The 26623-nt window shown below is 48.3% G+C and overlaps 1 protein-coding gene across 8 annotated transcripts in view; it reads right to left on the bottom strand.

Moving 5' to 3' along the window:
* The window catches only part of SCN8A (sodium voltage-gated channel alpha subunit 8), an 828048-nt gene extending 825003 nt beyond the window's left edge, over window positions 1-3045 (bottom strand). For 7 of the 8 annotated variants that reach the window (XM_085654551.1, XM_085654553.1, XM_085654556.1 and 4 more), the window contains exon 1: window positions 2922-3045. The gene's annotated coding sequence lies outside the window, so the exon portion shown is untranslated. Of the gene's footprint in view, window positions 1-2748; window positions 2793-2921 lie in introns of those variants that run through there. The other variant, XM_085654549.1, reaches the window with a different exon arrangement.
* Between the last annotated feature and the right edge of the window lie 23578 nt (window positions 3046-26623).

Here is a 26623-nt window from a genome sequence, read left to right as displayed (position 1 = left end):
CAAGTATCAAATGCATCTCCTCCTTGGACGAACCAAAACCCTGAGGCCAAAGACCTGGCATTCGAGCATGTACAGACTTTATAATACAACACATACTGGGAACACAAGTGACAAAGTAGGTGCAAGAGCGTCGTGCTTTCCCAACCTGCGCACACTCACAAGCCAACAGCAAGCGACCTATATACTCCTATATACTCCTTCAATCAGTACATTCTTGTACTGTGCAAGCCACTCGAACAAGCAGGGCACAGGAAATTACATGCAACATTCACCTTGGTCATCTGTGGCAAACCTCTCACGCCAGCCAGCAGAAAACAGGAAGTAACAATACAGACCACCTCCAGGCCATACTGATAGCACAGCGAGTGACAAAACCATCGTCATGGGAAGCCTGGCAGCACAGCAAGTGAACAATGGCTTCCCTTCTTGTTACACAACACGTACAACACTACCCTGGCAAGCAACGTCACAATACAGTGTGTGCCAATGCACCCTCACCCTGTGCATCCTGGCAGCGGAGCACAGCAAGTCGCATACAACCTTCAGCCTACCCAGAATTAGCAGCAAAGCACCACGAGTGATGCACAACCCTTTCTCAGGCCACCGCTGGCAGCATGGCACTGCCCGCGACCTACAACCCTCACCCTTAGGAGGGCACTGCGAGTTGCAATACAACTAACACCCTGCCCATCATCCCCTGTCATTAGAGCGTAAGTGAACTGTATCCCTCGCCCAGGACCTTCCTAGACCGCAACAAAACAGAAACATTTCTCGGCGCTATGGCACGGTCAGCAGAGCAAGTGGCAAAATGCCCTCAAAGCCTGGATATAACCCAGTCTCTCACAGCGAGCTATGGGTGATAACACGTGACTCGTGGCCAACACAACTTCCCTGCCAGACAGCCAAAAGCTGAAATATCACCACCCTCAACAATCACCCGTACAATCATATTTGGCTGCTACCCCCTCCCCCAACAAGAAACCATTCTGGAAAATCAGATGGGGGGGAACAGAAAAGTCAAAACCGATCTATGCAGAGCACCTACCACGCCCGCAGCGGAGCCTCCTCCAAACAGGCCTGTGGCAGGGGGAGCAGGGAGTGCACGGAGCCCGCCCCCTCACTGATGGCTGTTCTCTAGGGACAGCCTGTCTTTGCGAGGAGGAGCGGCAGGGGCATTGCTGTGCACCAAACACTATCTTTTAAGCGGGTGGAACACTTGCTTACGCCGGAAATAAACGGTACTAAAGATCAAGGGTGAGAATTTCTACCCTCAGACCAGCTATTAGAAATAAAGGGGGTGGATGACATCCATGCGCTACTGCGAGGAAATTACGTTCATATGGATTTGATGTTACCTTAAATAAAGAACAATGAATATTCCAGATAAACGCCATTTCCAGTGAAGGCGAGGGGAATAAATTACCACTCAAAGACGCTTTCTAGGAGCGGCGTTATATATCACAATAAATGAGGGGGTAAAGGTTAGGTGTAAATAGATAATTAGCTAATATTTCCAAAGAAGTAGAAGTTTAAGATATCTGCACAAGACGGAATTTATCTCAAGAATTATTAAAATTGTGCGCTCTAGGTTAGCAGCTATTTAAACGAGGATGAGCAAGCAAGAAATGCATGGGACTCTACTTACAACGCAGACATAAGCTGAAGGTGATGGCGTAGCTAGTTTCGATGTGAGCTATTACTCTCTTTAGACCCGTTCTATCTTAAACAAGTTGAGGTACCTACTACTACCAAGACCAACGCCTTTTCAATTGCGTAAAAATTAACCATTATAAGTAACAGAGGTGGTGATTATCTGTTATAGATCTGTCCTGGGTAATAATGCTGTGGGGTGGCAGTGAATAAGTAGGAGATGAGACTTCCTGCCCAACTGGGTCCCAAACCAATCACCACAATCCGTGGAGGGGCCTTTCCCAGGGACACGTGCTGTGGGAAGGTGGAGGGGGGCACCTCCACAGGCCCATCCTCTAGCAATTCACAATAGCATCACAAGGCATAACTAGCATCCTCTCCTAGGGGTGGGGAATCACTCTATCGAGGGGGAGCCCGACCCGATCTCTGATCAATGGGGTGGGGGTGAAGGAACTACCTTTCAGGCAGGGGGAGGGGACTGTTCTTCGGCCGTTGCTTTCTTTCCAGTAGGGGGGAAGGGAGTGATGAGCCAGCGATTCCCCTTTGACAGAAGAACGAAGCGGGTAAAGCGAGCTTCCGGGAGGGGGTGCCTTTTACAGTACGCTTAAATGATGGTAACTACAGGGAAATTAGCTATTCTAGAAAAACAAGGGCGATATAAACCTCAGATTTCCCAAATGGTTAGAGGATGCTAATAATCAACTATTGTCGATATGGGATGATGGCAGGTGACGGTGACAAATGCTTCTCTTTTACAACTCGGGGGAAGGGAGTCCGTAGATAGAGCACATGCAATTTAAACGAACATCTATTGCAGGCCGGGAGCATACCAGATTATGGACGTACACATATTAATAGAATATAAATGGACCCCCAGCTCTTGTGGACAGTAGAGCTACCCAGCTGGAACTCCATTTCACGAGGAGGGAGCTGAGAGTTATCCGTGGGATGAAACGGGACAAGTATCTCCTATAAACTGACATTTTCTGTCCTACTACGGAACGGCCTCGCGCGTGCCTTGGGGGTGGCGACACCTTTCCTTCTTTAGTGAAATATGGTGCTGAAATTACTTTACACACCCAGAAATAACTGTCATACCTGCAGACTGCAAGCACGGTCCTTCAGTTCGGCTCGGGAGGGAGGGGCCCCAGTCCTCAGGAATGCGGGATGCAAAAAAATCCCCCCGCTCTGCGGCAAAGCACCACTCGGACGGCCCCAAGCCCCCAGCCCTTCCCCTAGTAAAGCCACTCCGAGGTCCGGGGCCTACTCACCGTGCCGCGCTCAGAGAGGAGTCCGCAACGCGCTGCCGCGGCCGCCGCCGGACTGCAGAGGCGCGGGAGCTGCAGGAGGGACTGCGGTGGTCGCCATCTTAGGCTGCTGCGCGCCTCCTCCCCCTGCTCCCCCGCCCGCGCACACACGGCGCGCGCCCGGCCCGCCCTCGCACAAGTGACGAGCCTCAGCAGAAACCTCGGGCACCGTCTGCAAAGACCCCCGTTCGACCCGTAGAGAGCCCCAGAGGCAAGGGAGCGTCGAGAAACTGGCCGCTCGGGTTTAACAGTTAGCCCCGTAGGGCCGGGTTTCGAAAGAGGGCGCGCAAGTGCTTAAACTCAGCACCGGCACTTAAACATCAAATGTCGGCGGTTAAAGCGCGACCTCGCTCAAAGCGTTTTTCCACGAGCACTCGCTAAGAACACTCTCATTTTTGGAAGGCACGGAAGATTTCGTGATTTGCCCAGTATCACAGGATGGCTGATGCCGAGACTCGAACCTGGCTCACCAGCGTCGAAGTTTGCGGCTTTGACCATTAGGCCACGTGAATGGACAGATTCAGATTCATGTAAGCTGGCTCCCTGACTAAGCCCTAGCATTTTTTTTTTTACAAATTAAACTATTGGGGTGCGCACACTGTTGAGGGTAACTAAACTGTCTGTCTCACACTTTAAAGCCAACCATCCTTCATCTCTCAATTAGAGACCAATCAAGCCACACAACAAGGGGTCAACCACCTGTCAGCTCATATTAAAGGGCTAACAAGTCATTATAGATTTACAGTGTGGGACCAACCAACTCTGAGCCTTCAATGTGGAGCCTAACAAACTTCATAAAGTGGAGCACTCACTGCTTTGCTCACAATGAGGGCCAAACCAACCCTCACAAAGGGGCTAAAACACACCTCATACGTTTGGTCCAAACCTCAACATGAGAGTCTCTGGGTGTTTGGAACACTCAGAGGCTCTCATGGTGAGAGATCAACTATCATTCAAAATGGGGTGGGGCTGGGGGCAAACCACCCATTGTCTCAGAATGAGAAGCTAATCAAACCTCACTATGCAAGACCAACCATAGTTCACACTGTGGGCCAAACACCCTCATCTCATAATGGGGGACCAAGTATCCCTTACACTGTCAGGAACAGTTGCGTGAATTGAAACTTTAGCTCAGCTCAACACGCAGGGCCAGCCTTTAGCATGGGCAAGCTGGGCCCAGGGCACCAATTTTTTTAGGGGCACATGGAGCTGTGTACATTATGTTTATGCTAACAGCAGCACCCTTCTCATCTTGTTCCAGCCTTGTCCTTGTCACTGCCTGTTTGTTTCTGTCTGATTTGCCAGTTTAAAGTGGTTTTAGGGGCGTGGCCAAGATGGCAAGCAGGTAGGACGTGTTCTTCGTCGTCTCCCCGCCCCCGGGCGCCCAAATCTGCCCCCCATCGGAGCTATGCGGTCCTCTATAAAGCGGACTTAAGTATAGAATAACCTCCAGCCCAACACTGCTATCCTGAAGAATGAAATTGGGTGGAGAAATGTCCCGAGCATTTCCCCTGCGCAGGGGGACTAGATAGGGGTGTCCCTTGTCCCCTCTTCTTTTTGTCCTGGCCCTCGAGCCGCTTGCACACTGGATTAGGAGGGACAGGTCTTTCTGGGGCCTGGCGCTCACTGATGAGTGGGAGGAGCGTATATCTCTATACGCAGATGATATCGTCCTTTACATGGCCAGACCCTACCATTCGATAGCGCAGGCGCTTCATCTCTTCGAATTGTTTGGTAGCTACTCTGGATACACAATCAATTGGGCCAAATCCCTCATTTATCCCCTCTCGGGCCCGCCACCAAGGATCCCAAGGTGCTACTCGGCCTCGATAGCAAAGGGAGGGTAGAAGCCCGAGGATAGCAATGCAAAAGCTCACAAGAGGAGTGTATGACGGGGGGCTGGCCCTCCCGGATGTCCAATTGTACTATTGGGCCTCTGTAAAGAAGGGTCTGTTCTTCAGTAGCTTAAATGTCAGAAGTTTATTTGACGAAACGATCAGCAGAACAGCACAGCACCAACGTTTTTCAGTCGATCTCTCTCCCCCTGGAATGCGTGAACATCATCATGTACATCACTCCATTCCATTACATGGAGAGTGTTCCAAGCACAGATCACAACACATCCCCCTCCCAATAAACAACACCAGCATATTAATAATAACATTCAAAATAAGAAAACAACAATAAAACAATGTGAAAGATAACCCTACATGACAACATAAGTTTAAACAAGAAAAATAAAAGATGAGCACAAAATAGCATAACGACTACACTAAGGCGGTTACAAAAAGATGAAAATTGACCCTAATGCAACACATAATCCCTCAGTTTGACGGGCATATTCCTGCACCTAGCAGAAGGAATTCTGGATTCCCTGCCGCCAGAAACACTACTGCCATCAGAACCCTCTGCCCCCATCGACGCAGGTCTGGGAACACCTTCATCACGAAACCCACCAGCGTACTTGACCAACCTAGACATGCTCCACCAGGAACCAGAGTCAACTTTGACCACATTTTTTTTGATGACCATAATGGTAAAAGGACCTAGAAAACCAGATCTACCTTTTAAAGTATGTCTAGGATTTTTCACAAGTACTCGATCACCAACACACCACTTCTTGTATCTTACATTCATCCTAGAATCATAACTTGATTTATATCTCCTCTGATAATCTGCAACCCTAGTGCGTCTCATGTCTGCAGATAAACTGTTATCAAAACTAGGAGGTAGCCAACTAGGATTCAACTTGGAAGAAGCCTTCCTCCCCCTCAAATCCTCAAAAGGAGACTTAAGCGTGACAGCACTAGGTGTGGTGCGGTGAGCCCACCAGGTGTCCCTTAAAACAACATCAAAAGGTAACCTCAACTCCAGAGCCCGCTGAGCACAACTCTTAACCACCCTGTTCATTCTTTCAGCTAAACCGTTAGCCTGGGGAGAGTACAAAGCTGTCTTCTGATGAACAATGTTGAGGTCTTTCAAAAAATTGCACATTTCATGGGAAACAAATTGCACCCCATTATCCGTAACCAAAAAACTTGGGACTCCTTCTGCCGCAAAAACATCCCTAAGGAAGTTCAACACCGTTTTAGTGCTAGCCAGAGACACACATTTGGTGACAACCCACTTCGAAGTATAGTCCACTAGTAAAATAACAAAACGTTCAGAAGAAGGTAACAATTCAAATGGACCCACTATATCTAAACCCAACTTCGTCCAAACCCTCTCAGGAACTTCAACAGGAGACAAAGGAACCTTGCTAGGAGTATGTGACTTGTCATTAGCAGCACAAGACAAACAGTCTTTAACCACAGCCTCGATCATGTGATCCATACTAGGCCACCAATACTTCTCCCTCACCCTAGCTTTGGTTAAACTCCTCCCCAAATGACCTTCATGAGCAAGGTTAACTACTCTTTCCCTAAAAACATTCGGAGGGATCACTCTGTCACCTCTCATAAGGTTGTTATAACAAAAAGATAACTCCTCCCTCACACCCCAAAAAGGTCTCATTTCCAAATCCAAAGTCTTGTAGTCAGGCCAACCATGACTTATCCACTCTCTAAGGAGAACAAAGTCACTGTCATTATCTACACCGTCCGCCCACTCCTTAGACGAAAAAGCAGATTCCGCTACCCACAGCACACCTTCCTCCACACCACAGTCTGAGACTTGTCCTACCGGTAGACGTGAAAGACAATCCGCAGATTTGTTACACAAACCAGGAATGTAACGGACCACAAAATTGTATTCCTGGAGTCCTTCACTCCAGCGTTTGAGTCTAGGTGTAACATTCTCATTAGGACGACACGAGAAAACTTGGACTAAAGGCCGATGATCTGTCCGAACCAGAAATGGTATGCCCCAGAGATAAAACTTAAAGTGTTGAATTGCCCAAAAGACACTCAACGCTTCTCTCTCAATGCACGAGTAATTAGCCTCCGCATCTTTGAGGGCCCTGGAAGCAAACGCTATTGCTCTGTCTTCACCATCCACTACTTGGGAGAGCACTGCTCCCAAACCTTTCAGACTGGCATCTGTCGTCAAAACCGTTTTGCAATTCACATCAAAATGACCTAAGGTGGGCATTCTACCAATCTCAGCTTTTATGCATGCAAAGGCCTCCTGGCACTCCCCCGACCATGTGAACTGTGTCCCCTTTTTGAGTAGAGATCTAATCGGCTCAGCTACACTAGCGAACCCTGGAACAAACTTAGAGTAAAACTCGGCGAGACCTAAAAATGATCTCACCTGATCTTTATCTTGGGGGACAGGAGCCTTCTCTACAGCTTCGGCCAACTCCAACTTGGGTTGTATGCCCTCCCCCGAGATTACATGCCCTAAATATGTCACAGAGCTCAAACCCACACGACATTTTTGTTTTTTAACTGTGAGTCCTGCATCTCTCAACTTCTCCAACACAGCATAAAGAGTCCCACGATGTTCCTCTTCATTCTCCCCATAGATCAAGATGTCATCTTGGAAAAACATCACGTTGGGTATTTTCCCAAGAACCATCTTCATGACCCTTTGAAAACAGGCCGCCGCCGAAGCCAGCCCAAAAGGCATTCGTAGGAAGCGATAAGCCCCCAAAGGCGTCACAAAAGATGTAAGGTGTCTTGAGTCTTTGTGCAGTACAACTTGGTGGTAGGCCGAAGATAAATCTAGTACACTGAAAATCTTGGCCCCTTTTAACATGCTTATCGACTCGGAAATGTTGGGTAACGGTTGACGGTCAACCCAAATCCACTCATTTAACCCTCTCAAGTCCACACACATCCTAACACTTGCCCCACCATCCTTAGGAGCAAGAACAATGGGTGCAAGCCATTCTGAAGCTTCAATCTCTTCGATGACTTTTAACTTAAGCAACCTCTGCAACTCCGCTTTTAGCGGTTCAATCATCATGTTCGGCACCCTTCTTACTTTGTGCACACACGGTACTGCTCTCTCTTTTAAGACAATGCGATGTTCAAATCCTTTAAGACACCCTAAAGCGTCTGAAAAGACTTCAGGGAATTTATCATAACAATCATCGCTTACACTCAAAGAGTTTATCAACATGACCTGATCCTTGGGATCCTTTGCACAAGGGTTAAGCATTATGCCCAGATCTCGCTGGTGCCTCCATCCAAGCAAATTGTCCCCTCTTACAGCCACATAGACTTTCCCTATAGTATGCCTATCTTTAAATCTGATGCAAGCTTGAACATACCCAAGGACATCGATCTTGGCACCACCATAACTAACAGGGTTGATATCAGGTGCCAACAAGGTCATATTATCAAGACCCACACATTCATCCCATTGCTTATTTCCAATCATGGTAAAAGGCGAACCAGAATCCGCTAGTACAGTAAAATCATATCCATCCACCATGATGTTACATTCCGGCATAATCACCCTGTCCGCATCTACCTCCCCACCCTCAGCCTTCACGTTCAAAAGAATGGTGCGTACAACCTCAGCACTTTTCTGCAAATTGCGGTTCTTATCAAACCCCTTGCACACCCTAGCGTAATGTCCCTTCACGCCACACTTATTGCACACAGCTTCTCTAGCAAAACAATGTGGGTAGTTGGAAAAGTGTGAAAAACTCCCACATCTCATACATTTAGGCTTAGAGGTGGAAGGAACGGGTTTATCATTGAAATCATTACTCCCCTCAGCAGGATGATTGTCACGTTCACCTTTGGTGTTAACACTCTTAAAAGGAGTACGTACACGTGCGTCCTTTCCCACTGGTGTTTTGCTATTGGTGGAAGAAGAAGAAATCTTCGCCAATGTATTGCAACCCTCATGACTTTCCTCTTCCTCAATAGCATGTACATCATTAGGCTTTAGAGTTTTTTCCTCCTTGTTTTTCCTAATTTCCTTCACCCATTTGGAAGTGTTCTCCATCCCCTCCACAATAGCAACAGCTTCAGATAAAGAAGGGTTTTTTGACAGAAGCTTCTCCTGAACTCGAACACTGTTGGTGCACCTTACCAATTGATCTCTTACCAACGAATCCGAAAGGTCACCAAATTCACATGTGCGAGCAAAAGTTTTCAATGCCGCAACATAACTGCCAACACGTTCCACCGGACCTTGGATTCTGGTAAAAAACTTATGCCTTTCCAAGACTACATTGATGCGAGGGCCAAAGTATCTTTCAAGCATAAGCAGAGACATTTCATACACATCACCAGGAGAACCATCACCCTCGCCAATGGGAAGTAAATCCATACTATCATAGGTATTCCTTCCCTCTACGCCCAAGTTGTGAAGAAGAATTGCCTGCTTCCTGACCGCAGAAAATTTTTCTCCTCCAATGGCCACAATGTATGAATCAAAGAGATTCTTCCATCTTTTCCAAGGTAGGATAGGATCACCTTCTTCAGAAAGAAATGGTGGCGGTTGTGACATACTCGAAGATGAGGCCAACGCCATCTTGCTCACTTAGAAATTCACTTGAATTATATAATATGCATCCAAGTGTCTTTTTATTTTTCCCTTGATGAACAAAAACAGCTGATCATTCCTTTGCTTTTCAGTCCCAATAAATGAACTTATAATCCACTCAGATGACTTTAAAACAGGAATTAAACCAGTTATTTCCTTGTTTGTTCAGTTAAATAAAGTTCCTGGGTAAAAAAAAACGTTGTTCGTGACCTTTCCGCGTTTCATTCACTCCGTGTAAGCGTTGTCATGGAGATTACAAACAAAATGGGCACGATGACACAGCGCGTAACGTAGCGTGAGACGCGCGTTCCACACAAGTTCCGGAATGCGTTCCAACAGCAGGGGAGGCTCGCGGAAGGCTCGTGAACCGAAGCAAGGCTCGCGAAGACCAACGGCCGGAGCACGACGGTAAGGATAACTTTAAAAAAGTTACTAATCCAGAGAAATCTCACCAATGTCACCAGGCCAATGTCATCGGGTTGAAAACATCCTCTCGCTACACCCGATGGTGGGAGAAATACGATACGATTCGTATTTAGATCCAAAGTCCAAAAAGGCAGGGGAATTGGTGCTTCAGCTCGTTACCTGTCCCCAATCAGGCATTCAACAACTCGTCGCCAGTGTAAAGAAGGGTCTGTTCTTCAGTAGCTTAAATGTCAGAAGTTTATTTGACGAAACGATCAGCAGAACAGCACAGCACCAACGTTTTTCAGTCGATCTCTCTCCCCCTGGAATGCGTGAACATCATCATGTACATCACTCCATTCCATTACATGGAGAGTGTTCCAAGCACAGATCACAACAGCCTCCCAGCTGCAAGTGGTCAATGATTGGGTTTACGCACAGGGTTCGGAACCAGCTTACCAAGTCGATAGGTATGTTATGCCGGGAGGCAATTGCGAGCCATTCCCATACTCGCAAAGGTTGCGCGGGGATCTGCCCTCGCACACGGGTGTGGTACTCCAATGCTGGCGGGAGGCCAATAAATTTCTGGGGTGGGAAGGCACCCTAACAGGTAGGACCCCACTGTGGCTAGGGGACCAACTAACAGAGGTAAAGGGGCTAGCAAGCTTCAAGGGATGGAAATTAATCGGGATTGAGTACCTGGGCGACGTATGGAAAAGAGATGCCCCTAGATCCTTTGAATATCTCAAACAAGAATACCAATTACACAACTCCCAACATTATCATTACCTGCGCCTCATACACGCCCTGTGCTCTCACATACACTCAGACACTTCCATTCCAGAATACTCTCCCATGGAGGACAGGCTCCTCCTTGATCCCATTCTTGGAAAGCCAACGCCCACTATCTACCGTAAACTCACAAATAATATGCCTGACCCACTGGTGTCCCTGAGGGAGAGATGGGAGGGAGATATCGGCAACCTGGAGGAAGAAGACTGGCAGGATGCCCTGCAAAGCCCCCGCGAAATTGCTATCTGGATAAGGTTCCGCCTCGTACAATTTAAAATTTTTCATCGGGTATATTACCCGCAAACACACCTATTCGCATGGGGTAAGAGCTTGTCCCCGTTATGTGTGAGGGGATGTCAGGAGGAGAGGACATTCTACCGCATCCTCTGGGAATGCTCGAATATAGTACCCTTTTGGACGAAAGTAGCAAACACGATGGCAGCAGTGGTGGGTTAGCCGGTCCTGGTGGAGCCTAGGTGGCTTTTACTTATGATTAAAGGACCCACAGATTGGTCCAGATATAACGAGCTCTGGTTGGCAATGGCAGCCGGAGTGGCAAAGTGCAATATTGCCAGTTGCTGGGGGGCGCAGGCTCCCCCACAATGGGACCAATGACTCCGGGATCTGGACTGGTGTCAGAGGGCAGAGTAAACCATATACAAGTCCAGGGGCTGCGTAAAGAAATGGAAGAAGATATGGGGGCCTTGGCGGAGGTATCGAGCCACACAAGGTGGGGAGGGGATTGGGGTTTAAGTGTAATCGAATCATTGTACTGTCAAGTTTGCATGCGACTGTACCATGCACAGTGGTTATCCTTCATGCCTTGTGAACACAGCTGTATACTGAATGAGAACATAAGCAAAGTTAATAAAAAGATTTTTTTTTAAAAGAATGAAATTGGGGCTGGAGGCTTGAATTTGTTTCACCTGGTGTCCTGCGCGGCCGAAGGACGGGGCTGCAGACCTCTTGGAGGGAGCCGGAAGGAGGACCTAGACGAGAGGACTGGCGGCCGGCGCCTCTGGTGGCAGGCTCTGAGAGCGAGAGAGGTAGGCCCTTGGACAAGGGGCTTGGCGGCAGGGGGCTTTGGCCGGACTTGTTGGCTGGCGCAGTCCCTTGGCAGTAGGAGTGATGAGCGTGAGGCCTGACTTCCGCCCGCCAGGGAAGACTTTGGGGCCGGGCTGTTCACGGCCTAGGAGGCAGGAGAGTTTCCAGGCAGGAGGCCGCAGAGCAGTAAAAGCATCAAGGGGTCAGTTGAGGGCCGAAGCACACGGCGAAAGTGGGCATCAGCCAGACACATCGGCTGGCGTCCAGACTTTACAGAAGCGCACTCACCGGAGGCCGGGGACCTCGTGGTCGGGCCCTGAGAGAGGAGGGAACTCCGGAGGTTGAGTGGAGCGGTGGGGGTCTGAGCCGAGGTGACCACTGAGGAAGCAGGTACAAGGCCTCTGGGACCAGTGGACAGAGGAGAGGAGCGGGGCGGGACGCCCCAGGCAGATCTCGTGGCCCAGTCTCGGTGGCTGAGCGCCTGGCTGTGCGAGGCAAGGAGAGGCCCGGTAGGCCGGAGAGGTGAGCGGCCGGAGGACGTCCGAGCTGCGGGCATACGAGGGAGGGCTGAGTCGAGCCCTGTCTCGGGGAGCTCGGCCAGACATTCAGCTGGTGCTGCGGACGCGCTTCAGGGCCAATTGGAGGCTCTTACGGGCCGGGGTGGGCCTGGGGAGTCTGAGCCAGCAGAATCCACATGGACGCTAGGAGCCTGAGGCTGCTTGATCAGCCAGGCGGGACATAGGCCAGCGGCAGCATCTGAAACCCATGGTGGCGCAGTGAGGCTGTGCTGGGGTCCTTCACGGGAGTGGTTGGAGCAGCAGAGTGCGAGGCTAACCCTGGAAAGCCAGTAGAGAGTTTGGTGGAGCTATCTGAAAGCAGTGCAGTACCGGAGTGGGAAAGCTAGGAGATCTCCCCACACTTGACGATCTGTCTTACGGGGCACCTATACTGAGGGAGCTGAGACGGAGCTGCGGCCCGGGGCACACTGGAGTCCCGTTTGTCCACTGCTGATTCTTTGACAACAGAGATAGGGGCGGCAGGCCCACTTCAAGGGGGCCTTGAGGAACTTAATCCAACTTAATCCAATATCAGGGCCACTCTATAGTGTTGTACCAGGACCTGGCTGCCATAACACTGCAGAAAAGGCGAGATTTCCGAGAAGTGACCTCCCACTTGCATGACAAGGGTGTGGCATATTCCTGGGGACACCCCTTTGGTATCATCTTTAAGTGGGAGGGCAAGCTTCAACAGATCCGGTCACTCCAGGAGGCTCGCAAGCTGTTGGGTCTGCCGCTCCAAAGCCATGATAAAAAGCCCACCTTGAGTCCACGGCCACCCTGAAAGCGATGGCAGAGAGTTGGCTCGAGACGTCCGTCAGGATCTCCGCGGGGGCCTGACCCCGAGGTAATGGCGCGAGAGCGGAGGGTTGCGCTGGAGTCAGTGCTCAAGGACACAGCGTCAAACGATAGCTCTTGATCAAAGTGGGGACTGATGCCGATCAGACTGCAAATGGGGACGTGCGGGGGACGGGAGGCTGCCTTTTGAGTCACTTTATGTCCCTGTTCACCTGTTTTTCCAGATGCGTGCGACCAAGCCTGGCGGGCTCTGGACATTGGGGGGGAATTGGGGTGGTTCAGTTGGGGTTAGGGAGGCAGAGGGGGGAACTGGTGTGCTGTTTAGGACCCCACGCAAGGGCAGGCGGCGTAGAGGGAGGGCGGGGGATAAGGAGCAGAGAGGGAGGGGGGCACGGTTTGGCAGCGCAGTGCGGCCCATGGGCAGATAAAGCGGCTTATGCTCATACATATTCTATGACGCCTTCAGAGTTGCATATCCTCAAGCTTAACGTGTGAGGCCTAAATAGTCCTAATAAGCGGCGTTCCATATTGTCATATCTAAAAAACTCAAACTCGTGGGCGGATATTTGCCTCATACAGGAGACTCACCTTCTCCCCTAAGATTGGCATAGAAGGCGGTCCAGAGCGTTCCCTTAGCAATTTTTCTCTTCCACTCAGGACAAGAAAGCAGGGTTGGCTTTATTGGTGGCTAAACGTTTTACCGGCAAGGTGGGAGACAAAGTTGCGGAAATCAAAGGGCGGCTGCTAGCCTACAAATTGTGAATAGGAGGCTTACCACTGGTAGTAGGGGTGATTTACGCTCCCAACACTGGCCAAGAGAAGTTTCTCAAGGCAGCCCTGTCAGATAGATGTCCTCGGGGCTCAAGAGCGACGGGTACTTGTTCGAGGTGAACTAAATTTAGTCATGAATAGGTCAGCGGATAGGTCTAGCCACAGATACGCCCAGACCGGGGATATCTTTGCAGACGGGCGACAGTGGTTACAGAATCAGGGGCTCATCGATATTTGGCGGGCGGCTCACCCCCACACCTTGCAATTCTCCTACTACTCTCACGCACACCACACATATGCCCGTTTGGATCATTTGTTGGGCACAGCAGAACTGAATGCACTGGTACGGGAGGTTAGCATAACGCCGGCGGCCCTATCTGACCATGATGCAGTCCTAGTGACTCTGCAGGTTCCGACCATAGGGAGGAACACAAGGGGTTGGAGGCTGAGAGAGAGCCTGTTACATAAACAAACGGTGCGGGACCAGATCCTCAGATGCATCACAGACTACCTTGAAACCAACGACACCCCCGAGGCGATACTTTGTGGGGGGCTCTTAAAGCAGTCGTGAGGGGGGAACTGATCGCGAACATCTCCGCCGAGAATAAAGAGCGTAGGTTTAAACGCGAGCAGCTCACTGCCCAAGTTCTAGAACTAGAAAAGGTACACAGCAGGACGGAGGAGCCTAGGGTCTGGGGTCAACTGGCAGCGCACGCACAATTGGCGGGACTCGACCTCGACAGGGCCGAGTATACCGCACTTAGGCTTAGGCACTCCTACTACATAGGTGGTGACAGGACAGTGCGTCTGCTGGTGAATAAGCTACAGGCCTGCACCTTGGATTCTAAAGTGCACTTCCTCACGTCGGCCTCGGGGACTGTGGTCGAAAGCAAGGAGGAAATAGCTGAGAGTTTCAAACATGCTATGCAGAGCTGTACCGCAGGGAGTCTCCTCCACCCTCCCAGGTCAAGGCCTACCTCCAGGAGACACACATAACCGTCTTAGGCACCACCCAGGCCGAACGGTTAGAGGCACCCATATGGATTGAGGAGGTGACAAGTGCGATATCTTGCCTCAAGCCTTTGAAGGCACTGGTACCTGATGGGTTCTCGGCCGGGTTCTCTAAAACATTCTGCACAGTGTTGGCCCCAATACTCACAAAACGTTTTAACTCCTTCACGGGACCGGGGTCGATTACCTAAGATATGCTAGCGGCTTCTATTGTTGTACTGCCGAAACCGGGCAAAGACAAGTCCCTGTGGGGCTCTTACCAACTGGTGTTGTTGCTTAATGTGGATCTGAAGGTGTTCACGGGTGTACTGGCGGCTAGGCTGGGTCCCCTCATGCCGGGTATTATAGAGCCTGACCAATCAGGCTTTATTCAGAACCGGCAAAGCAGCGACAATACCAAACGCCTTTTCCATCTCACTGACAAGGCTCATCGCACAGATATGGATGCCCTACTATTGGCGATGGATGCCGAGAAGTCATTTGACCGAGTCGATTGGGATTTTCTAGATAAAACCCTAATTCATTTTGGTCTTGGAGAACGGTTTCAGGCCTGGGTGGCGAGCTGCTACAATCAGCCTACGGTGACTATTTGGGTGAATGGGGTGACATCTTGCCCATTCGAGATACAGGGAGGAATGCGCCAGGGATGTCCGCTGTCTCCCCTTCTTTTTGCCCTCTATGTCGAACCACTGGCTCAGAGGATCAGGGAGAACCCGGATATATTAGGCATCCCGTTTGGGGGGGGGAAAGACACACAATAAGTCTTTATGCGGACGATATCATCGCATTCCTGAAATCACCCGCGCGCTCGGTCTCGGCGTTCTAGCGGGAGCATCAGGATTTTGGCCGGGTCTCGGGCTTTTGGGTCAATGTAGGAAAGTCCATGATCCTGTGGCTGAACCAAGCAGGGCAGTCACTGGCCCTGGGCGTAAGTAGGTATGAGGGTATTCAGGTACGAACATCTATCCCCTACCTCAGCATTGAACTGACACCGTCGGTATCTCAAGCGGTCAATCTTAACTATGCCAAGCTCATCTCGAGAGACCTGCACCAGTGGAGGCAGCATGGGTTCTCCCTTTTGGGCCAGGTGGTAGCCATAAATATGTCCATTCTCCCCAAAGCATTATATCTTTTCCAAACCATTCCGATATGGCCACTGCCAGGTACTCTTCAGTCGCTGCAGCAAGCGCTCCAGAAATTTGTGTAGGCGGCAACTAGGCCTCGACTGAAGAGGGAACTGGGCTACCTACGACATTACGAATGGGGATTGGGGATACCGAATATCTTGGAATATTTCCGGGCTGCACAGCTCCGATATCTAGTGGAGTGGAACAGATCCGAATCGGAGAAGAGATGGCTGTTCCAGGATACAGCTTTGGCCAAATTATCGCTTTGGAAGGTCCCCTTTCTTAAAAGAGAAGATAGACCTCCGAATCTCAAGGGTTCCCCCATCATGCACACAGTGCTGAGAGCCTGGGACGGGGTCACCATCAAAAAGGGTTTGTACTCTTTCCCCTCGCCCTTGACCCCCATTCTTGATAACAACGACTTTTCCCCGGGAGCGGACAAAAGGGTGTTTTCACGATGGAGGGAGGCGAATGCAAGGCAGCAGGGCACTTTTTAGGTCTCGCCTACGCAGTGCGCATGCACTGCATAGGAGACCTTTAGTTGGCGTGGAGCTCTTTTTCAAAGCACATACTCGTGCTTGTGGTGGCATACAGCTTGCGGGAGTACGCAGCGGCGCACCACAAGCACGAGTATGTGCTTTGAAAAAGAGCTGAATGCGCGCGCGCACACACACGCGATCGCTTTTACTTTCGCGGCTGCGTCGGCCGCGCACGACTCACACATGCGCGATCGCATTTACTTTCCAATGCTTGCTTTTACTTTGTCGGCCGCGCGTGCACGCACACACGCGCGATCGCTTTTACTTTCCAATGCTTGTTTTGCTATTCTTTTTATTCCTCCAACCTGACGGGTACCACTACCAGCATCCCGAGTCGCCCTCAAGCTTCATGGTCACGTGACCTCTGTGCAGTCTGACACTTCTTTAATTGTGCTGCAGATGACGTTGAAAATCTTTTGGGGAATGTGGGCCAATTTGCCACCTTCATACTGATGGGAGGAAGGGTTGGAGCAAGAACACAGAGCGCTAGTTGGGGAAGTAGAAGTCTTTCGGAGGCTGTGTTATTCGTGGTGAGGCAGATTCACCTTTGGAAATCCCACTGACATACTTTCTGCTAGACTTCGAACATTTTAGTGGACATGGCCTTAATACCATCAGGGGGAATTCTGCTTTATAATTGTATGACTTGAAACACTTTCAAGCAGGTTCTTCCTGAAATGCTGTTTCACCAGCTCCAGTCAGATGCCTGGAGCAGTTTTTTTGTAAGCCAATGTGATGTCAGCGCTAATGCATGCCCTCCTCCTGTGGCACAGTCTGGGTATGCTATTTGCGTTTTTATTTTCTGAATGTCTGTATCCCGACACCCTGCTCCTACGGTGCACAGAAATGCTAAACTTCCTACGGACACACAGGGCAGGAGCAGCACACATGGGCGCCCCTCCCCCTTATAGCAGGACTTCCCTCCCCTCCATAAATAGCTCGAGCTTGGCTCACGCATCCAGTCTTCCTTCCAACAGTAAGTTTTAGAAATCCTCACGTGTTTCCTCTCTTGCACACATTTACACAGACATTCTTTCTCTCAAACACTGTCACAAAGATTTTCTTAAACTGTGACAAACTCTGACACTAATTCTCTCCCACATGGTTCTCGGGCACGAGCTCTCTCTCTCTCACACACACGCACACACACACCCAGACCTCTCTCTCACTCACACACTCTCTCACACACACACACACATACACACATTCTCTCTCTCACACATGTGAGAAGGTGGCCTGATATATGCTGTCCACTAGCTCTAGTGGGCACCTTGTATCAGTCCAACAACCCCTTATGGTGATAGGTAAAAGACAACCTTTATTGAATGCTATCCTAGTGGTAGCTAGGGAGAGTAGCCTTCAGGCTAAGTCTTGAAGGAATGTAAAGCCGCTTGTTTTACCAGTCTATAATCTCTTGAATGATCAAATGAAAGGACAACCACACCAGGTATATATTTAAATATATATGTATTTAGGTTAACACACACCCCTCTAGTCTCTTTATGAGACTGGAGTTCGAAATACTTAAGTTACAAGTGAGCAATCATCAGTAATAGCACAAATACACGTTTGGGCCCTAGGGGCGTACCAACACAACCGCGGGTTCCCGTTATCTCCCATGGGCAATGTCGCGGTTGGAAATTTACAGATTAGGGACACTTAGAATCGAGTCAGGACCAAACCCTTTTGGACTTAAGAAGTTCTAGGGCTAGCACCCATGGGAGCACCGGAGTACTCGAGTTACCTCACCCAGGGAAGCCAGGTGCATAGGTGTCTTTTGGTGTCGGGTCGCGTCGTCGATTTCAATGGAAGCCTGCAAAGAACTGCTGCTGCCGTGAAGAGAAGAAGTGTCCGAAGAGATCCAAGCCTGGCTCTAGGATGGAAGGAACCTGAAAGCAGAGGGGACAGAGTCTGGGTCACTAGCCAGTGACCGAGGGCAGGATGGACCAATGCCCACAGATGTCGGGTGCTTCAGGTGAGTTGATGGGTGTCTTGACTCTTCAGCCACGAGGTCCAGGAGGCGTCGACGAAGTCCACGATCCGGATTCGAGCTGCCCACAAAGTCTGTCGAGTGCTGCGGTGTCGGCAACCAGAATGGACCCAACAAGCCTTGGCAACGGCAAGTCACTGGAATTCAGAGAAAGGACTACGGTGCAGACCAGCAAGGTCTGTGGGACTCACTCAGCTCATGCTTGGGCACCCTCTCACACAAAACCAAGCACTCTGCCTTCAGGATTGTCAAGGCCTGCCATAGGAGTGACTTATAGGTTTATATGAGTCTGTATATATATGTGGATATAGGTAGCCTATACCCCTGTAAGGGGTGCAAGCACACCCCTACTCAGGCTGCAGTAGCAGACCTGTGGTGCCATTTTGGAGTGCTTCCCAGGGGTGGCATAATACATGCTTCAGCCCCTGGTAGGTCTCTGAGGTACCTATGCCCTAGATACAAAGGGGCAGATTTCTAAGCCCTGTGCGCCACTTTTGTGCCGCCGTTGCGTCACTTTTGTGACGCAGCGGCGGCGCAAAGCTAGCGCCATGTTGCGGCAGATTTACAACGTGACGCATCTAGGGAGATGCGTCACGTTGTAAAGCCCTGTACCACATTAAACCTGCGTCAGGTTTAATGTATGCAGGGTGGGCGTTATGTCGGAAAAAGCCTCGGAAAAGTGACGCAGTGAAATCTACAAGATTTCACGCAGTCACTTTTCCGACGCTGGTGCGTCAAATCCTTACGCCTGCTTCAAGCAGGCGTAAGGCATGACGCACCATGTTAGGGATAGGGCAGGTTGGAACAGTGCTGGAGTTGCATCACGCTTGCAACACAACTTCAGCACTGCGCCAATCTTACGCCGGCAGATGCGTCACGCATCGGCTTGTCCTTGCGCCACGATGCACAGCATTGTAAATGCGGCGCATCTGCCGTGGCACAAAGGCAAACTTGCGTAACGCATCTTCCCTGGCGCATCCCTGCTGATTTGCAGGGATGCGCCAGGGAACGTAAATCTGCCCCATAGTATACCATATACTAGGGGCTTATAAGGCACTCCAGAATCTAATTAGAAATGTACCTAATGTACATTGAAACCATTTTACAAAGAAAGTAGATAGACTGGGGCCCTGAATAGCAGGATCCCAGTCCAACTAAGTCATACACCAGCAAAACACCAGGAAAAAAAGTGGGGGCAACCATATAGTCAGATTCCACCTTCCTACAACACACACTGACACTCTGTCTCACTCACACTCTGTCTCAACACTCACACACACACTCACACACACTCTCTCCCACACACACTCACTCACACTCTCTTTCTCACACACACTCTCTCTCACACACATTATAAATCTGTCTCTCGTCCACAGGTTCAGAGTCCCATCCCTGTGAGTGCACAACCCCACTAGCCCTTGTCGCGTTGCCAATTCCGCTATACATGCAGTGACTGCACAGGTTGCCGCATCCCGACTGACTTTAGTGTATGCACCCGCCGGTACCTCGCAGCCAACTGGCTCTTGTGTCTAGTTGTCAGTGCCGGGGGTACAGCTTTTCTTTCATCAACCGCTTCTAAAACTCCCAAATCACTTGTCACTTTGCTACACTTGCGGCACTTAAAGCGCACACACCCCGCGAAGCTGTTGTGCCCAACCTGTGCCAGGTGGAGCCTCTGACTGCATATGAAGCTCTGACCTCTGCCGGAGAACCTCTTGTGGTGTGTGTCTGTGTTTCACGGAGGATTAAAATGTAGATTATAGGGCAGATGATGGATTATGCGGCAAATATGTAATAATGGGAAAATAGCTGTGGCCGCACAATTGCATAATTCCAGTGGCCCTATCTATATCCCAGTAGCTCAATTACTGTCAATAGAGCCCCTTCGATCTCTCCATCATTCTTGCAACTCTTTTGCATATTATTTTCATTCATCCAGTCCTGTTTTATTTTTTCTTCTTGCCAAATGCATTTCTTAAATAGAGTCTTGAAGAGATGTGGTAAATGCTGTGAAAATGTCTAAATGCGCCTCTTCAAATATTTGGGAACTTGAATGTTCAAAAAATGTGCACTAATAATAACGTGGTGAACAACAACGGGGCAAAATGTTTCATCAGTACACAAGGCAATGCTGAATTTTAATGTATGGAAAAAATATATGTCCCCATTTCCAGTGGTAATTACTTTCAAGACAAATGCCATCGCGATTTACTTTTCTTCATCTAGCCATTATCTGAGTTGACACCTACATCCTAGCAGCAGGACGAAACGCCGGCACAGAAGGCACAGAGATCCGATTTCTACATTGAAATGCCTCCACTCAATTTCTCACTGACATGCAGTTTTCTTGAACTAAATAGTGTGCAAACAATAATGTTAGGAAATAGAGTTTCTGCACATATGTTTCATTTGCACTTCATCATGTAAAGTTTTTTGATTTGTTTTGCTTCTGTTTAACTCTTTGCATCACACTCCTTAATTACAAAACAAATGTGCTTTCATAATTCCTGATATATTTTGTATTATTTGTAATATTTATATACAGGCTATTTACTTACGTGTTATGTGTTGGAGAGAAAAACTGGCATCTTCAGACAGCTCACTTGACAAAAACCTTTAACTGTAGTAAGAGAAAGGAAAATATACTCCATTTTCAAAGCAGTAATTAGTAAACAAGCATTGACATAGCCAAAAGGTCTCGCCTTTGGGACCTTATAAGTGTTTAGCCATGCAACACTTGATGTTGTTGCACCAAGGATATTGTGCTGCATAACTAAATACTTATAAGGTCCCAAAAGTGAGACCTATTGGCTATGCTAATGCTTGTTTGATCTAGATGGGATTCTCTCCTTTCCAGACCTGCGCGCAGAATATGGCCTCCTGGAGACCGAGAGGTTTCACTACTTGCGACTTAGGCACTGGTTACTTAACGCAGAGGTGCTGCCGAAGGTCTCTCGGAAGTTAACAAAATTTGAGAAATGGCTCTACACAAAAAAAACAGATAAGAAAATGATCTCTGAGATATACAAGGCGTTACGCCCTCAGGTCCTGAGGGAACACACGGCAGGTCAGAGACGATAGGTGAGTGAATTGGGGAGGGATCTCACAGCGAAGGAGTGGTCGGACATTTACTACCGAGCCCCCCACACCGCATGAAATATAGCGAGCAAAGAGACGGCGGTTAAAGTAGCTATGTACTGGTATTTGACCCCGGTCCCTCTGCATAGGGGTAACCCTATACGCCCACTTTGCTGGCGGGCATGTGGTGAAGAAGGTACACTGCTGCATTTGTTGTGGGAGTGCATGGAATTGACAAGCTATTGGTCTGCGATCCTGGACGATGTGGATCGCCAGTTTGACACGCAGATTCCGCAATTAACAGCGTATGTGGTGTTGGGCTTGCCTAACCCGCTGACGTATCTGCTCAGATCCCGGAAAGGGAAGCAGATGGGGTTGGCATTGGGGGCGACTCTCCAAAACATCTTACCGCACTGGGGTATGAGGGTAAAACCGACCTATGTTGGGTGGCTACACAGGGTATGGTTCATCCTGGGTATGGAACGCATACAGGCCTCACTTAGCAACTCCATGGCAAACGAAATCACATGCCCCAGATACCTGCGCCTTCTCCGCCTTATGGGCCCCACGTCACATACTTAGAGACGCTGTCCTGCATTTAAGAGAGGGGCTCACATAGGGGTCCAGTTTGCAGCTTCTTAGCACAACAGTTCGAGGGAGGGAGAGGGGGGGAGTTGCCTTTCTTTCTTTCACTTTTCTTTTTTTACATTTCTTATTCCATGGCATTATGGTTTAGAAGTTGGAGCAGGACTCTGACATCATAGAAACATTGGGGATTTGCTAATGGGTCCAGTGGGGAGCGTGCTGGGGCGCCTAAGTAATGCATGTCTAGGCTGAGCAGGTATTAAAGTAGCCCCGTTTAATGAACACATTGTGCGGATTCCTGAAACTGTATGTTATTATTTGCTGAATGCCAATAAAAACAAAGTTAAACCTAAAGTGGTTTTAGTCCTTTATTATCATACGCCGAGTGATGTTTTTAACACCCCTTTAATCCCTTTCCTTGCCCTCCCTTCATCCTCTGACCCCAGCTGGCACATGTTGGGTTCTCCTTCTATTCTTTGGACGTCTGGAACTTCTGTACATTAAGAGAATAGAAGGAACCTTGTGGTGCCGGGGTTCTGGGGACAGTTGGAAGAAGTCTGACATGAAGACGGATCATTTTCTGCTGTCTTGTTGACCTTCAATAAAATACCTTGTATCAACATACCTGCATTCGTACTTCTCTACACTGGCGACCAGTCAACAGGACTTCCACGCGTGCAGCGTCTTGCCGCCAACGATTTGTCTGTGCATACTGTTTCCTGTAGTGCCAGAGATTCCTTATTATGTACATGCACAACTTTCCGGTAAGGCATATCGAAGCGGAAAGTCACCCTGAGCTCTTTGCCATTCAGCCAGGGTTTTGATTTCTGCCGTGAACCGCCATCACTGCAGTGCGCGAGCGCTCCTTCTTCTAGAGTGCAGGCATTCTCTTTCAGCGTTTTCGTCTTCATTGCATTTCCAAGGGCGGTTCACAGTAATCTGCACACCACGGCTTAACGTGATACGTCATCACGCATACGTCCCGTGGCCATCTTTAAATCAGACACTATTTCCTAGCCTGCAACGTTGTCTTAGTTTCAGACATTTCCAAGTCAGGCATACTTTTCGTTTATGCCGATCTCTGTGATCTGCACACTATTTTCCAATTTAAATATCTACATGTGCGGATCTCGGCGATCTGCACACCATTAATTTTAATTTCATTTTAATTCAATTCATTATTGAGTGACACCATTTTCCAATTTAAATATCTACATGTGCTGATCTCGGTGATCTGCACACCATTCATTTTAATTCCATTTTAATTCAATTCATTATTGAGTGGTTTTCTCTTTCCTTCAGTGCATACCAAACTTGAATTTAATATTTATATTGCACATATTCAACAATTATTTATTTTGTGTTCTGAAGGTGCATACAATCTTACAGTTCCGCATAGCATTATTTTAATTCATTCTAGATATGTTCCAAGCTATTTCTCCACCTGCACCTTTTCTACCCAATCCAGCTTCTCCAGAAATAGATTGGGAAAAATGGAAAGAAGAATTTGAAGCATATCTCAAAGCTCTTGTTGGAGAGTCTTTTATTTGTAAAAAGAAATATGCTGTTCTCAGACATTTTTTAGGTACAGAAGGCTGCAACATATTAAAACAGATTCCTAAAAATGTTGTCATCTTTGGTGATGGTGAAGGTGACAATGTAGTAGACGAATATGCTACTGCCATCAAGGCATTAAACAATCGTTTGAAAGCTTGTAAAAATGTAACCTTGGAAAAGACACAAATTTTACAAGAGAATTCAATTACAAGGGGAATCAGCTTCAACTTACGTTGGCGCTTTGTGCATTCTTGCTTCTTCCTGCGAATACAAAGCATTTGAAGAGGAAATGATTAAAGATCAATTAGTTGAAAAGACCAACAACAAAAAAGTTCAAGAGGCACTTCTACCTAAGCCTGACCTGACTTTCCAAAAAGCCTTAGATATTGCTACAAGGATTGAAAGCACGTGTTCGTATATGGAGCCAATGACTTTAACTGACACCAAAAATCAAAATGTGTGTGCGATCAAATCGAAATATAAAAGATCTAATGACTTAAAGGCTAAACCAGATAAAAAAAATACTAACACCACATCTGGGAAAGTACCATTGTGTTACAGATGTGGCAGTACTAATCATCTTGCCAATGCTGTCGTGCCCTGCCATTGATAAAATATGTGTTAAGTGCTCCAAAAAAGGTCATTTTGCAGCCGTATGCAAGTCTAAAAGAATTGGATCATTCAAGAAAGTACACGTTGAGTCTTTAATGGACGAAAACGTTTCATGCAGTGAAGAAAATGAAATTATTGTGGACATGGATTGTTCCAATGGTATTTGGGGTGTCAATCCTCAAGGACTGAGGAGACCTCTGTGTACAATTATTGTGAATGGTGTTAATGTACAAATGTTGGCTGATTCTGGGTCTCCTTTCACTTTGGTAAGCAAATCACTCTGGAAACAATCCTTTCCAAAGCAAACTTTGAGTCTTGTGTTCATCCCATTGGTTATGGTGGAAAAATCATTGATGTTGTTGGTGCATTTAATGCTGATTTCAAATTCAGGGATAGTGAATCCAAAGGCATCATATACGTAGCAAGGGATGAGGCATGTCTTTTCAGGAGGGGAGACCAAGGTAATCTTGGTTTCATCCTTGATCCCAATAACATTCAACAGGTGATGTTGAAGGAAGATTTCTTCTAAGTTCAAATTGTCCAACCAAATGCTTGGGATGTGTTATATTCAGAATTGTTTAAAAAAGAGTTGGGTCTTTTCAAGGGTTTCAAGCACATGATTAAATTAACACATGGTTCTCAACCTGTGATACACAAGGTCAGGGGGTGCCCCTAGCTTTACAATCTGATTTAAAGAAAGAATTAGATAGATTGTGTTCAAGTGATGTAATCAAACCTATTGAATCTTCTGATTGGGTGTCTCCTGTGGTTCTGGCTAAAAAGGCTAAAGGCAATCTGCACACGTGTGTAGATTTACGTGATTTGGATAAGAACATATGGATTGATCCTCTTCCCAATATCACGCAGATGACATCTGCTCTCAAAGGTGCCAAGTTCTTCAGTTTATTAGATATGTGTGATGATGCCTCATCACCGACGGAGTGCGCGGACTCCTCTAACATGGCGGAGGAGGACACCCTGAGAGGCAGCCCAGATAGCGGTCCAGACGCTCACGTCAAGACGGAAGCAGCGAGTGACGGGGAGGGGTCAAAAACGCCGTCTTCGCGCTACGAGAGGCGCATATGGAGGCGAAGAGGACTCTCCTGGAGGAAGGCGACACGGCGGGAGATAGGGAGACAGAAGACACCCCACAGGAGGAGACAACACGACGGGGGAACCGGTTGGGACGAGAACCGAGGACCCAGGAGGACAACCGCCCTAAGAGCAGCACCCTCGAGTCCGGTACTCCCACAGAGGAGGTGGAGGCTGTGACTCCTCTTCCCACGGCCCAGGAGGGTCGTGGGCTTAGGTAAGTGCCGGGTTCTTCTTTATTTTGGGGCTGGTGGGCGGGCATACGGGGCACGACACTTTGAGCACCGATGTCCTCCCCTCACTTAGGCACCCCACAAGTAGGGTTATGGTGATGGTGGCACAAATCCCCCCTCCCTGTTAGAAGGTTCAGGAGAGTGTCCTGACAGTTTTTTTTGTTTTCTCTTCTTTTGTATTCCCATCCGGAGGAACCGGGTCCCAGAATCCGAAGAAGACACAAGAGACAAGCGTGCCTCCCACTCAAGACCTTCTTTCCCCTCCCCCTCACTCAAGAGCTAAAAAAAAGTACTTCTTCGAACCTAGTGACACTTAAGAGACGATATCATCCTTTGCAGAACGCTACTTCTTGCCTTTTTTTTGTGTGTTCCTTCTTCTGTTTTTTTTGTCATCCTGGAAAAGATAAATATAAGTAGATACCAGAATAAAGAAAAACAAAAAGAACCCAAGTAATACCCTCCTGACTCCGGCCGGAAGTATATCTTGTAGAGGACCAAGGGTTAATAGATCCCGCCTGGGGTGACTCAGGACTACAATATGTTATCTGCATATCATCGAATTGAATTACACACTGAATCAAGGCATCTAACTGCTTTCATCACTCCTGAGGGCCTTTTCCATTTAAGCGCATGCCATTTGGTCTGGCCTCTGGGTCTGCCGTCTTCCAGAGAGTGGTTGAAAGTATGTTTAAAGGTGTGCCTGGGGTTATGGCCTTTCAAGATGATGTTTTGGTGTATGGTGAGGATCAAAGTAAACACAATAACAGATTGTGCCAGGTGTTGTCTTTGTTAAAATTAAAGGGTGTCACCCTTGGCATTGACAAATGTAAACTTAATTTCACTACTGTGGACTACTTGGGGTATATGTTATCTTCTGATGGTGTGCAACCCAAACACAGCCTGGTTAAAGCCATTGAAGATTTCGGAATTCCAAGTGACAAGGATCAAATAAGGTCTTTTATGGGCCTCACTGAATTCTATTCCCAGTTGTGCATCTAAACCTTACAACATTAGATCTCTTCTCAAGAAGA

This window comes from Triturus cristatus, chromosome 4_1, assembly GCF_964204655.1.
Source record: "Triturus cristatus chromosome 4_1, aTriCri1.1, whole genome shotgun sequence".
Classification (NCBI taxonomy): domain Eukaryota; kingdom Metazoa; phylum Chordata; class Amphibia; order Caudata; family Salamandridae; genus Triturus; species Triturus cristatus.
This window is presented reverse-complemented; position numbering and strand designations above follow the sequence as displayed.